This window comes from Cupressus sempervirens, chromosome 8 (genome assembly GCF_028749045.1).
Source record: "Cupressus sempervirens isolate cs-2001-9-10 chromosome 8, ASM2874904v1, whole genome shotgun sequence".
Lineage (NCBI taxonomy): Eukaryota > Viridiplantae > Streptophyta > Pinopsida > Cupressales > Cupressaceae > Cupressus > Cupressus sempervirens.
The window spans coordinates 189,698,448-189,712,111 of record NC_143125.1 but is presented as its reverse complement, the minus strand read 5'-3'; positions in this window follow the sequence as shown (position 1 = coordinate 189,712,111).

Sequence of the window (13,664 nt, the reverse complement as noted above, 5' to 3'; positions counted from 1 at the left end):
ATCTATCCTAATGCATGATGGAAATATTTACATGTGGAAATGAAATTAAAAAACTCTTTATGTAGGTGCTCCTATACCAATGGCAATAATAAGTCCATATTTTGTTCTCATATTTATTGAGGTTTCTTTTTTTCTGTTATGTGTTTATGGTGTTAAGGTGAGCACCCTTCATTAGTGTTTCTCTTCCTAACCCTTCTAATCCTTCTCTTCCTTCTTCATATCTTAGCACTTCTTCCACATATTTCAAATTCATACTTAATTCATGATGAGGATGTTTCTACCTTCCCTAAGGAGCCTATTTCTCCGCCTATTACTCATAATAGGGGAAAATATAGGCCCCTTTTGTTCCTCCTCTTCTTATCATTACTTATATTACCTTTACACATGATTCTAATGAAAAATATCATTTGGTTGAAGATTTGATGAATATCTATGCTAAAGCTTATTACATGATTCTTAAACATGGTTATATTGGCTTAGGACTTGGTATTAATGAACAGGGCCTTAAAAATCATATTTGTGTGCCTCCTAAGATAAATAAACAATTCCCATTTTTAATCCTTGTAATATAGTGAAAGAATATTATAGATGACTTCATCTTCATCTTCTGTTTCATTCTCCTTATCTTGATTATCCTAACACTCATCGAGATTTGGCTTTAAATGTGTATGTTCAAATAGTTTCTGCAAAACCAAAGAAATCCCATGTACCACCTAAAGTTTATGTTTTTTTCTACTATTTTCCCTTTAATTATAATGATGATCATAACATTTCTTATTATTTTCATTTTTGTTTGTATGCTAAACAAAATGCTCCGATGGGTATCATTCTTTGAACACATGAGTTGTAATTTTTGCACTATTTCACTTAGTCTTTATTTTCACCTATTGGATTACATTCCCTAATATCCTATATAATTATGTTCCTTTGAAATCTCTCCATAGGTTCATTTCCCTTGTACTTCACTTGGGGGGGAAGATTTCTCTTTTTGTTTCTTCCCTTTGAGATCCTTTCTTCTTTCTCTCTTATGTGAGATAAAGATTTTGTTATCTCCTCTATATGCACATTTTTATAATGCCTTATTTCTATGAGATTTATCTCTAGAACTATAATGGCTTTGTCTTTCTAAAAGATTGCTACTACTTTATTTCAAAGTATGGCATTATATTTCCCTTGATAGACATTATATGTTGCCATTTTATGCATGGCTATTAGTTTTTTCTCATGACTCATCTTAAAGTATTTCAAGACTTAGTTATATAATATACTATGGATTCCCTTTGTTGTCTCATGCTTGACAGGCAAGAGCCTTTGTACACTCTTTGTCTCTATCTAAAAAATTATTTTCTTCAAACTTACGTGGAATTTGTTGAATATGTGACATTGTTCTTTTCTTTATCAAGAATTGTGTCTTGACATTGGATACTATTATTCAATGTAAACTTCTTATTTATTTGAAATTATCAAGTTTTGTTTTATATTTGAATTAAAGTTTCCTATTATGATTGAATGCTCGCGAGTTATGAAAGATAGAACATCTTTACATCTTTATTTCCTCCTGATATGTTTAGTTATGACAAATATCGTATATTTATTGTTTTATGATACTATGGGTGTCTTACCTCACTTGACTTCTTGTATGATATTTTTTCTTCTATTTCTTAATATTCTAATTAGATGGATATTAGTGTGTATATTTTCAAAGCTTTCAATATTATATTTTTGAGAAAAAAATCATTGTAAGAAAGTGGGTATTTATATTCTTAAAAAATTGTGTTTTCTATTGACTCATAGTTGAATGCACAAAAGCATATGACTACTAGTCTTTTAAGCCGATCGACTTATATATGGGAGTTTGCTCCTAGATTTTATAAATTTTAACTAGAAAATTGTCATCGCCAAACTCCTTGAAAATTGTACTCATAGTCATAAACTAGCATTCATATGCTTTTGTACATACAACACTAAGCCAATAGAAAATTGGTACAAAATAGACCAATAATATTGTAGACAAAAAAAGTCTATAATGAAACTTACTATAAGTTATATCTAATAAAAAATATATAGTTAAAATCAACTAAAGCAACTAAATTTAATTATAAGTCTGAGAAAATTCTGCTAACATACATGAAATAAGAACCAAGGAAGAAGAGAAAAGAAGATGAAATGGGAATGTAGATAAGAGAACTAAAATTTAACAATTAAAAAAAATATATAAATTATATGCAATAAAAAGGAATAAAATTTATATCTAATAAAAATATATTTTTGAAATTTATGAAAATACTTATTTTTGAATAAATGAAACATAATTAAAGGAAACTATAAGAATATACATAAAATCTAAAATTGAAAGAGAGTACTTGTCATTGTAGATGGCTTAATCAAAATTTGAGATCAACGATATTGTATTTGTTTAAAGTATAAAAATTTGATATTATAAATATTATACTCATTTTTGAAGAGATTTACAATTAAAATTTTCACTATCATTATAAACTTAATTATGATATTAAAGAATAAACATAGCACATAATATAAGACTATTTTAATTTTTTAATTACAAAAAAAATGACACTTTATATAATTAGTAAAAGTGATAGGAAAAAATATAATAAAAAATAAAAAATAAAAAATGGTTAAAAGAAAATAAAATAAAATATTTTTAAAAAATAATTGATTTCTATAATTTTTTAGAATTATCCATTTAGATATATTTTTAAAAATTATACATTACATATAATTTTAAAATTACACATTTAGATGGTTTTGAAAAAAAGTTGTAAATTAAATACAATAAATCAAAAGTACAAATGTAAATTCTATTAAAAAATAATTAATTCATTGATCAAATAAGTTATTATCTATAATTAAGAATGTCTATTTCATTCTTGGGCTTAAATTTGAAAAGTAATTAGATTTCAATTGTAAAAAAAAAAAATCATTTTGAATAAAATAACATAACCTTGAGTATAAAAAAAAAAACATCTATTAAAAAATATGTGACAAATTAATAATTAAAAAAATAAATAAAATATGTCAAAATAATATCTTTTTGAAATTAAATATTTTTAAAATCATTATTTTTTTATTAGAAAGTTTCTTTTAATATATATAATTAAAAGTAATTGCTTCTATATAATGAAATATAATTTTTCAGTTTGAAAGAGAAGAAAGTTTCCTAGTGTAATCTATTAAAGTAAGAATGTAGTGCCTACCCTCGTTCACATCTTTTCTGGACATATTGTTGCTATTATTATCAGACTATGATGGATTAGTGGTATTTTTTTGAGACTATCAGACATTATGTTATGGATTTAGAGGTTATGTGATGAGATCATTTAGACTTTACATTTCATGCATACATGATGATCATTATATTGTTTTCAGTTATTATAGATGATTAGTTGGATGGTTTATTATCTCATGTGTTTTATTATGGATACTTACCCCATACTTGCATGTGTATGGTGTGTGTGTTTTCTTATTGTATGGCATTTCTGATGTGGTTAAGGAAGGGAGTCGTAGTCACCTACTTAGTCAGGATCTACATGATGCACCACTTCCTGCCATTGTCTGTTTAGCTTAGCATTATATATTGTATGTACATGCATAGTTTTTTTGCAGGTTGCAAGTACCGGATATCGACTTCCCTGAATTGCCAGGATGAGCATACCCTAATATACTATCTCAATGATAAGAGAAGGGAGATAAATTCTCAAGTCCAAATCTCAAACCTTTAAGCCAATTGTCCTAGTGAGGTAGGACAAGTATCTGGATATTCTACCCACCGAATGTGTCGAATGACATAATTCATGATTTTTAACCCTTTAGACTGAGATTGTGTGATTTTCTCTATGATGGGTTTTCATATTTTATTTTGGAGGTCTATGGTGAATTTTCTATTAATCAAGTCTTAATAAATAGATTTAATTAATAAATTAATTATTTGAGAAAATTAATATAAAATATCATGTTATTTGATATTTTGATTACAATTAATTAAATGGGAATTAAATTGAAGAAAAAGAATTAAATAAAAGAAAATTAGAAATTAAAATTAATAATAATAAAATAATAATAATAATAAGTAACAAATAAATAATAATAATAAAAGTTATAAAAATTAAAATGAAAGTTATAAAGACTTAAATGGAAATTATATAAAAGGTGAATTGGAGTTATAAGCTTGCATCGGAGTTAATGCACTTTCCTATTTCTCAAGTGTCAACAGCACAGAGGTTAGTGCATCAATTAAGCACATGGTGTCTACAACCCTATGGCTCATCTAGAAGGTTGGAAAAGACCCATGCTTAGTTGGTGACACCTTCTAGCTATTTCTAGAGGCATTCTAGATGTTTCCTGAGAGCTCTTTATATTCAGGCATTCCTAGAAGCTTAGACATAGTGTGGAGAACTTTTGGAGCATTGGAGGACTTGGGAACTCTAAAGAAGGGAGGAGCTTGCTTTGCGGGTTTTTCTAAGGAAGAGTGAATTAGCATTAGAATTCGAGTAGATTCTTGTGATTTTACTTATGCTATTTCCGCATCTTGCATTCCCTATCTTCTTCGTGTCTTCCATGTGCTTTCTGAGGATTTTTTTATTTAATTGTATGCATTCTCAATATGGGTAGTTACATTTTATTTCAGAATCTTTATATGCATAGATCTGAAGAGAACACGGGGCTAGGGTTTAAATTGGAACCAAAACCATTAGATGATTTATTGAATAAACTTTCAGACCAAGTAGTTTATGGAAATTTTTTTTTGAAAATTGGAACCATTAAATAATTGTGTATATGCACGTTGTGAAGTATACATGTTTATAATTTTTGCATCTGCATACATACATACATACATACATATATATATAATTGTATATATATATATATATATACTGTGATATTTGATTAAATTTTGCAAGTTCATATATATAAATACGCACATATATATATATATGCATATATATATACATTGAATATCCATATTTTATAAATCACAATGTCAAAACTTTATTAAAATATCGAATCGCAACCGCAAACGTTTTATTAAAAACATTGCATAGTTAAAATGATTAAAAATTTTGGGCGACTGTTGACAAAGTCATTTAAAAAAAAAAAGCATATAATAAGGTGTGGAGGGGTGGGTTATACCCCTACCCCCCCCTTTATCCCCACTAATCTTTACATGAGCGGGTCGCAGGATACCTGCATGCACAGTGTACCCGCGACAAGGTACTGCCATATGGCAGTGGTTGTAGGGTACTTGTGGATGTAGAGTACCCGCAACGGGTTTAAGTCGCGCCAGCAATATGATCGGTGGTGAATTCAATATAAATTGCCTTTGGTTTGGTTATTAATTGTTATATATGGAAATTGATTTTTATAATTCGATTTTATATTTTGTTTTAATAAAAATGTGAATATTAATAATTATATATATATATATATATATATATATTTATATATGTATATATGTATATATATATATATTTATATATGAATAAGTATATATATGTCTATATGTAAGTATGTATATATGTAAATTTAAGTTATTGTAAAAGATTTAAAAATATGAATAATAAATTATCAATTAATATTAAAATAAAGAGATATTAATAATTAACTTAATTAAACTTAGTTTAATTAAGGTTGATTATTAGAACGTGTCATAAATTGAAGTTTTGAAATATGTAGATTTTGTTGATAATATTGGAATCATTGGGAATGTTATTTTCAAGCAATGTTTATATAAACAAAATATTATAAGATCAATTAGAAAATTGAGTCTAATGGTTTTGGGGAGAAACTTTTATCTATTAAACAAATACATGGGTTAGGTAAAACATGAAATTTCTCCACTTGATATCTAAATTGGAAAATGTAAATAGAAAACCTCCATATTTAATTCAAATATGTAATTTTACCAAAACCAACACATGTTTTTGCATTGTGTATTCTTTATGCCATTGTTTTGGGTTTTGGGTTGACTAGTGTTGACCAGTTATAAGATGTCTACTAGAGGCTTGGGGGATTATGTGATTGTGATGTCATGATGATGTTTTAATCTCGATCTTTATAAAACCAACCACGGTTATGTGATGGAATGCTCTATGTATTGGATGCGATTACTGATTGTTATAGTTGAAATTTTTATGTATGAGACACTTGACTTAACCATTATTTTTGGTCATCGATCAGTTATCCTTGGTTATTTTCTAGTCGCCATGATGGGACTGTGATGTGAATTTATTCTTGATGATGTCATGTTGTGACATGTTTGACTCAACCATTTTTGGAGTCTTCGATCAGTATGATTGAGATATATTTTGGTTATTGAGAACCATTGGATACTTTGATTATCAGTGATACTTCAGTTGCCAATAGAGAGCTATTGTGATCATGATTTTCTATGGATGTTTGCTCATGGAGATTTGATGCTTTTATGCATATTTGATGATATTATTATGGATTATCTTTTTAAATTTTGAGATTTATGATTCCATGAGCATTAGGGTAGGATATTTGCATGTAGTGATGGGAAGTGGCTTGCAATGGGGGCCGGGGCCCTAAGAGGCTACCAAGGTAACCCATTGTAAGTTGGATTAATAAGTGATAACATTCACACCTAATACTAACTGAATGAACCTAAAAAGATAATTGTTTTGTTCTCACCCATGGTTTGAGAGCTTGTATAGGCTACGATGGGAGTAGTGAGAATGCATGGTTGCGAACTTGCGTTCCGTAGTATGCCTTGTCAGTATGAGAGGATACTAGTGGCCACATAAGATTAGTATGGACCCATGGAGTTTAGCTAACTACCAGGTTAACTTGTACATGATAAATGCGATGACACTTTCTCACTTGCATAGTAGGTTCCTACATGTCATTGTGTGCCTCTGGGGATTAGATGTCAGATTTTTGTGTTTGAAACCTTTGAGTTAGTATACTTTTAGGATTCCTGGACTTATAGAGACTTATGCTATGTGATTTTTGTTAGTGTAATGCCCCACCAAGGGATCCAAAGAATTAACCTAGAGTTTCACTAAGTTTGGTAACTTTTTTTTTTTTTTACATGAAAGTAAATACCATACATAACTTATTCACAATAACAGAAGCAATAGCAATGTCCATCTGAAAGTAAACATAACATACATAATAGATTACATTCTTTAAAGATCCCTTAATGTTGAATTACATACAAGAATCCATCTAGTACAACATCCACATGAAATAATAATGATAAGTCCAATGTTTAAACATTACATTTCCAAATGCTCAATCATCCTCTGTACATGTCCTAGGGTATGACAAGCTCAAAGAATATACATATGTAGAATATGGTACATCATCCTATTCCAATCCATGATACATCAAAGTAGAGATAATCACATGATACATCATCATAGAAGATATATACATCCATCATAAAGATCAAACAAAATAAACTAAGTGCATAGTTCCTCACAACCGTTAATAGCATCATTAGACCATCGTGGGCCCTAGCCATCCCTCCGTGTGTAACATCCCAAATCAACAAAGAGATCATCGGTATTAACATAGTATAAATGTCACTCCTAACATATACAACATCATATGTAGAAAGTAATCTAACGTGAAAATATAAGCATAAGACAACATCATCTAACATATGCTAATCATCAATGAAAAAGGATACATATCCACCATCATGAAGGATGAATTAGCCACGATGTCTCAATGAGTCTCAAATGATAAGAGTGGAAAATATACTACCACCCGACCGCATGGTACCTAAATGGTCCACTCCCACCGTGCTAAGGAGATAATCTCAAGTCCCAAATAGGCTATCCAAAATCACTTAACATAAATCTCTATAAGTCTAGGAATCCTAAAAGTATACCAACTCAAAGGTTCCAATCACAAAACTGACATCTACTTCCCAGAGGCACACAATGACATATAGGAACCTACTATGCAAATGGGAAAGTGTCATCACATTTATCATGTACAAGTTACCCTGGCAGTTAGCTAAACTCCACGGGTCCATACTGATCTCATGTGGCCACTAGTATCCTCTGATACTGACAAGGCATACTATGGAATGCAAGGTCGCAACCATGCATTCTCACTACTCCCATCCTAGCCTATACAAGCACTCAAGGCATGGGTGAGAAAAAAACACTTATCTTTTTAGGTTCATTCAGTTAGTATTAGGTGTGAATGTTATCACTTATTAACCCAATTAACAATGAGTTACCTTGGTAGCCTCTTAGGACCCCGGCCCCCATTGCAAGCCACTTCTCGTCACTACCTGCAAATATCCTACCCTAATGCTCATGGACTCATAAATCTCAAAATTACAAAAGATAATCCATAAAATCATCAAATATGCATAAAAGCATCAAATCTCCATGAGCAAACATCCATAGAAAATCATGAACACAACAGCTCTCTATTGGCAACTGAAGTATCACTGATAATCAAATATCCAATGGTTCTCAATAACCAAAATATATCTCAATCATACTAATCAAAGACTCCAAAAATGGTTGAGTCAAACATGTCACAACATGACATCATCAAGAATAAATCCACATCTCAGTCCCATCATGGCAACTAGAAAATAACCAAGGATAACTGATCGATGACCAAAATAATGGTTAGGTCAAGTGTCTCATACAGAAGAATCTCAACTATAACAATCAGTAATCACATCCAATACATAGAGCATTCCATCACAAACCATGGTTGGGTTTATAAAGATCGAGATTAAAACATCATCATGACATCACAATCACAAAACCCCCAAGCCTCTGGTAGACGTCCTATAATTGGTCAACACTAGTCAACCCAAAACCCAAAACAATAGCATAAAGAATACACAATGTAAACACATGTTTTGGTTTTGCTAAGTTTTCAATTTTGAATTCAAATGCAAAAGTCTCAGTTTACGTTTCCAAGTTTAGAGAAAGAATTAGAGGAACATTTTGTACGTTTTTCCTTGTATTGCTTTTGGATGGATAAAAGTTTTCCTTTATAAGTCTAAAATCCAATTTCCAATTATAATATTCTGTTGAAATCGTTCCCCACCAACTTTTAATTAAATTTCATATACTTTATATATTTTATAATTTGAAACTATTAATTAAATTTTAATAGTTAAATTATAAAATTACAAAATTATTCATTATTATAAAAAAAGAATTCTTAAATCTTTTATCAAATAATTTTAAATTTATTAATAACATATTTACATATTACATATATATATATATATATATATATATATATACATACATATATAATATATAAATATTTATTATTATCGAATAACATCGATATTTATTATTATCGTGTTTTATAAAATCAAATAACATCAAATTCGATTGAAACAAAATAACATATGAAAACCAATTATGATTTCATTTATATCAAATGTTAAAAGAAATTTTAAACAAGCATATATACGTGACCCGCGGATCATAGGGTACACTGCAGTCGCAGGTACACTACAGACCGCAGGTACTCTGCGGTACTGCAATCCGTTTGGCATTGCCGCCAGTGAGGGTGGGAAAAATAATCACGTCCCCTCCGCCCATTCACATTTTAAATTATATTTATTAAAATGCCTTCCTCGATCGCGATGCATCATTCGCTAGTTATGAAATGTGTGACATTCGGATTTTTAATGAAATATATATATATATATATATGTGTGTGTGTGTGTATATATGCATACATATATGTATATATATATATTAAAGTATATATGTATATATATGTGTGTGTGTGTATATATATATATACAAAATTTAATCAAATATCACAATTTATAGACATATATATATATATAATTGAATTTATATATATATATATATATGCATATATATGTATTCAGATTTGGAAGTATAAATATATATATAAATTTTAGTTCTTAGAATTTTCCTATAAGTTTTTAAATCACAAAATTATCCAAATATTAATCTAATGGATTTGGCCACAATTTAAAACCCTAGCCCCATCTTTCTTTCGGATCTATACAAATAAAATTCTCAAATAAATTTAATTGCCCATATTGAAAATGCATAAAAATATGAAATTCCTTAGAAGACATATGGAAGACACGAAGAAGATAGGGAATGCAAGATGGGAAAATAGCATAAGTAAAATCACAAGAATCTACCCGAATTTTGATGCTAAATCGCTCTTCCTCAGAAAATCCGCAAAGCAAGCTCCCTTCTTCAGAACTCTCGAATCCTCCAATGCTCCAATTGCACTCCAAACACTATGTCTAAGCTTCTAGGGATGCCTGAATATAAAGAGCTCTCAAGAAACCTCTAGAATGCTTCTAGAAATAGCTAGAAGGTGTCACCAACTAAGCATGGGTCTTTTCCAACCTTTTTGATGAGTCACAGGGTTGTAGACACCATGTGCTTAATTGATGCACTAACCCCCGTGTTGTTGACACAAGAGAAATGTGTTAATTCCCATGCAAGCTTATAACTCCAATTTACTTTTTAAATAATTTCTATTTAAATTTTATAACTTTCATTTTAATTTTTATAACTTTTATTATTATTATGTTATTTATTACTTTATTATTATTTTATAATTATTATTAATTTTAATTTACTAATTTTCTTTTATTTAATTCTTTTTCCTCAATTAATTCACATTTAATTAATTACAATCAAAATATCAAAGATCATGATATTTAATTTTCTCAAATAATTAATTTATTAATTAAATCTATTTATTAAGACTTAATTAATAGAAAATTCACCATAGACCTCCAAGATAAAATATGAAAATCCATCATAGAACAAATCATACAAAATCAGTCGAAAGGGTTAAAAATCATGAAATATGCCATCCGACATATTCGGTGGGTACTCATCTCTGATACTTGTCCTAACTCACTAGGAAAAATGGTTTTAGGGTTTGGGATTTGGACTTGAGAATTTGTCTCCCTTCTCTTATCATTGAGATAGTATAATAGGGTATGCTCATCCTGGCAATTCAGGGAAGTCGATACCTGGTACCTGCAACCTGCAAAAAAACCATGCATGTACATACAATATATAATGCTAAGCTAAACAGACAATGGTAGGAAGTGGTGCATCGTGTAGATCTGACTAAGCAGGTGACTACGACTCCCTTCCTTAACCACATCAGAAACACCATACAGTAAGAAAATATGCACACCATACATATGCAAGTATGGGGTAAGTATCCATAATAAAACACATGAGATAATAAACCATCTAACTAATCATCATTAATAATTGAAAACAATATAATGATCATCATGTATGCATGAAATGTAAAGTCTAAATGATCACATCATATAACCACTGAATCCATAACATAATGTCTGATAGTCTCAAAACAATACCACTAATCCATCAACATAATACTAGTCCATCAAAGTTTGATAATAATAGCAACAATGAGTCTAGAAAAGATGTGAACGAGGGTAGGCACTATAGTTAGCCTGTTTGGGACTTGAGATTATCTCCTCAGCATGGTGGCAGTGGACCACTTAGGTACCACGTGGTTGGGTGGTAGTGTATTTCCACTCTTATCATTTGAGATTCATTGAGACATCCTAGCTAATGCGTCCTTCATGATGGTGGATATGTATTCTTTTCATTGATGATTAGCATATGTTAGATGATGTTATCTTATGCTTATATTTTCATGTTAGATTACTTTCTACATATGATGTTATATATGTTAGGAGTGACATTCCTACTATGTTAGAACTGATGATCTCTTCGGTGATTTGGAATGTTACGTACGGAGGGATGGTTAGGATCCATGATGGTCTAATGATGCTATTAACGGTTGGGAGGAACCATGCACTTAGTTATTATGTTTGATATTTATGATGGATGTATATGTCTTCTATGATGATGTATCATGTGTAACACGTGATTATCTTTACTTTGATGAATCATAGATTAGAATAGGATGATGTACCTTATTCTATGTATGTGTATTCTTTGAGCTTGACATAGCCTGTGACATGTATAGTGGATGATTGAGCATTTTGAAATGTAATGTATAAACATTGGACTTATCATTATTATTTCATGTGGATGTTGTCCTAGATGGATTCATATATGTTAGATGTTTGTAGATGTAATTCAACGTTAAGGGATCTTAAAGAATGTAATCTGTTATGTATGTTATGTTTACTATTAGATGGACATTGCTACTACTTCCGTTATTGTGCATAAGTTATATGTGGTATTTACTTTCATGAAAAAATAAAAATATGCTACTAAACTTAGTGAAAATTTTAGGTTAATTCTTTGGATCCCCTGGCAGAGCATTTGGTATCAGAGCCCAAGTTTCTACATTGGGAGCTCTGGGTATTTTGTAACAATTGGAACTTTGAACTATTAAGTGTATCTCTTCAACTTGAAACTAGGTGAACTGAAACAGAACCTGAACTGTTACTTGAATATTTTTCTTACTTCAACACTTAGTTTCAAAATTAAACATTTTAACTTAAACCTAAACATAGAACTGAACTTAGTACCTTGTACTATCGTAGGATGGTATCTGGGACTAGGTCTTCTATTAGAGGCTGTGGTAGAGGTTGTGGTAGAGGTTGTGGTCGTGGCAGAGCTGTCAATGTGCATGAGTCTGCCCATGAAGGATCGGCTCACATAGAGAGCAGGGAAGAGCACTCTAGTAGGCAATAGGAAGAGAGCTGTAGAGAGGACCAAGCCGAGTCTGAAGAGGTTGGTTTGAGATAGATGATGCAGACTATTCTAGAACGTCTACCTCCTGTTCAAGAATAGCCCAAAGTGCACCAGACAGAACAAGAGCATAGACCCAAATCTAGAAGCCCTTGGAAGGATCATTAGAGGTCTATTGTGTCCACTCAGATGAAAGATCTTTCAAGATCCAAGGTCAAGCCTTTCAATGGGCAAGGTTCTAGTTATGTGGCCGAGCAGTGGCTTATTTCCCTCGACAGGATTTTTGCAATGTAGGAGTTCGACAGCAATGTTAAGGCAAGGTTTGTGATCACTAATTTAGAGAATTTTGGGGCCACTTGGTGGACGATTGAGGAAAAGAAGTTGGGAATCAATATGAGCAGTGTTACATGAGAGTTATTCCTAGAGAGTTTTCGTGAACGATTCCTACCAGAGGAATGGAAATAGAAAAGGGCTAATGAATTTCATAATCTTAGACAGTATACCTTGTCAGTGACCAAGTATGATCATAAGTTTTATGAGCTCATGTCTTTTTCAGGGTTCAGTGAAAATTTAGCTCAGTTGACACATCACTTTATTAGGGGTTTGAACAACTGTATAATTGGGAGTGTCAAGGTATTTGAGCTAAAAACCCTCAAGGATGCGGTACATCGATCTATCCTTGTTGAGAAAAGTGTCAACCTTGGTCAAGGTGGTTTTGTAGGAGCGTCAGTAGCATCAAGATCTAAAAGAAACTACAACTCAGGTGGTAACAAGAAGTTTTCTTTCTCTAAGGCGAAACAGTATCAATAGCAGTCTCAGCAGACATAGCAATAGAAGGAATCAAATTCTCAAGCTCAAGGTGGTGGCAAAGGTTCTAACACAAAGAACAACCACAATGCTCAATGCAATAAATAGAATCAATCCAATCAGCCAGCTTAGAGTAGCCAGTCTTCTGTGAGCAGGAACAGTCGTCAG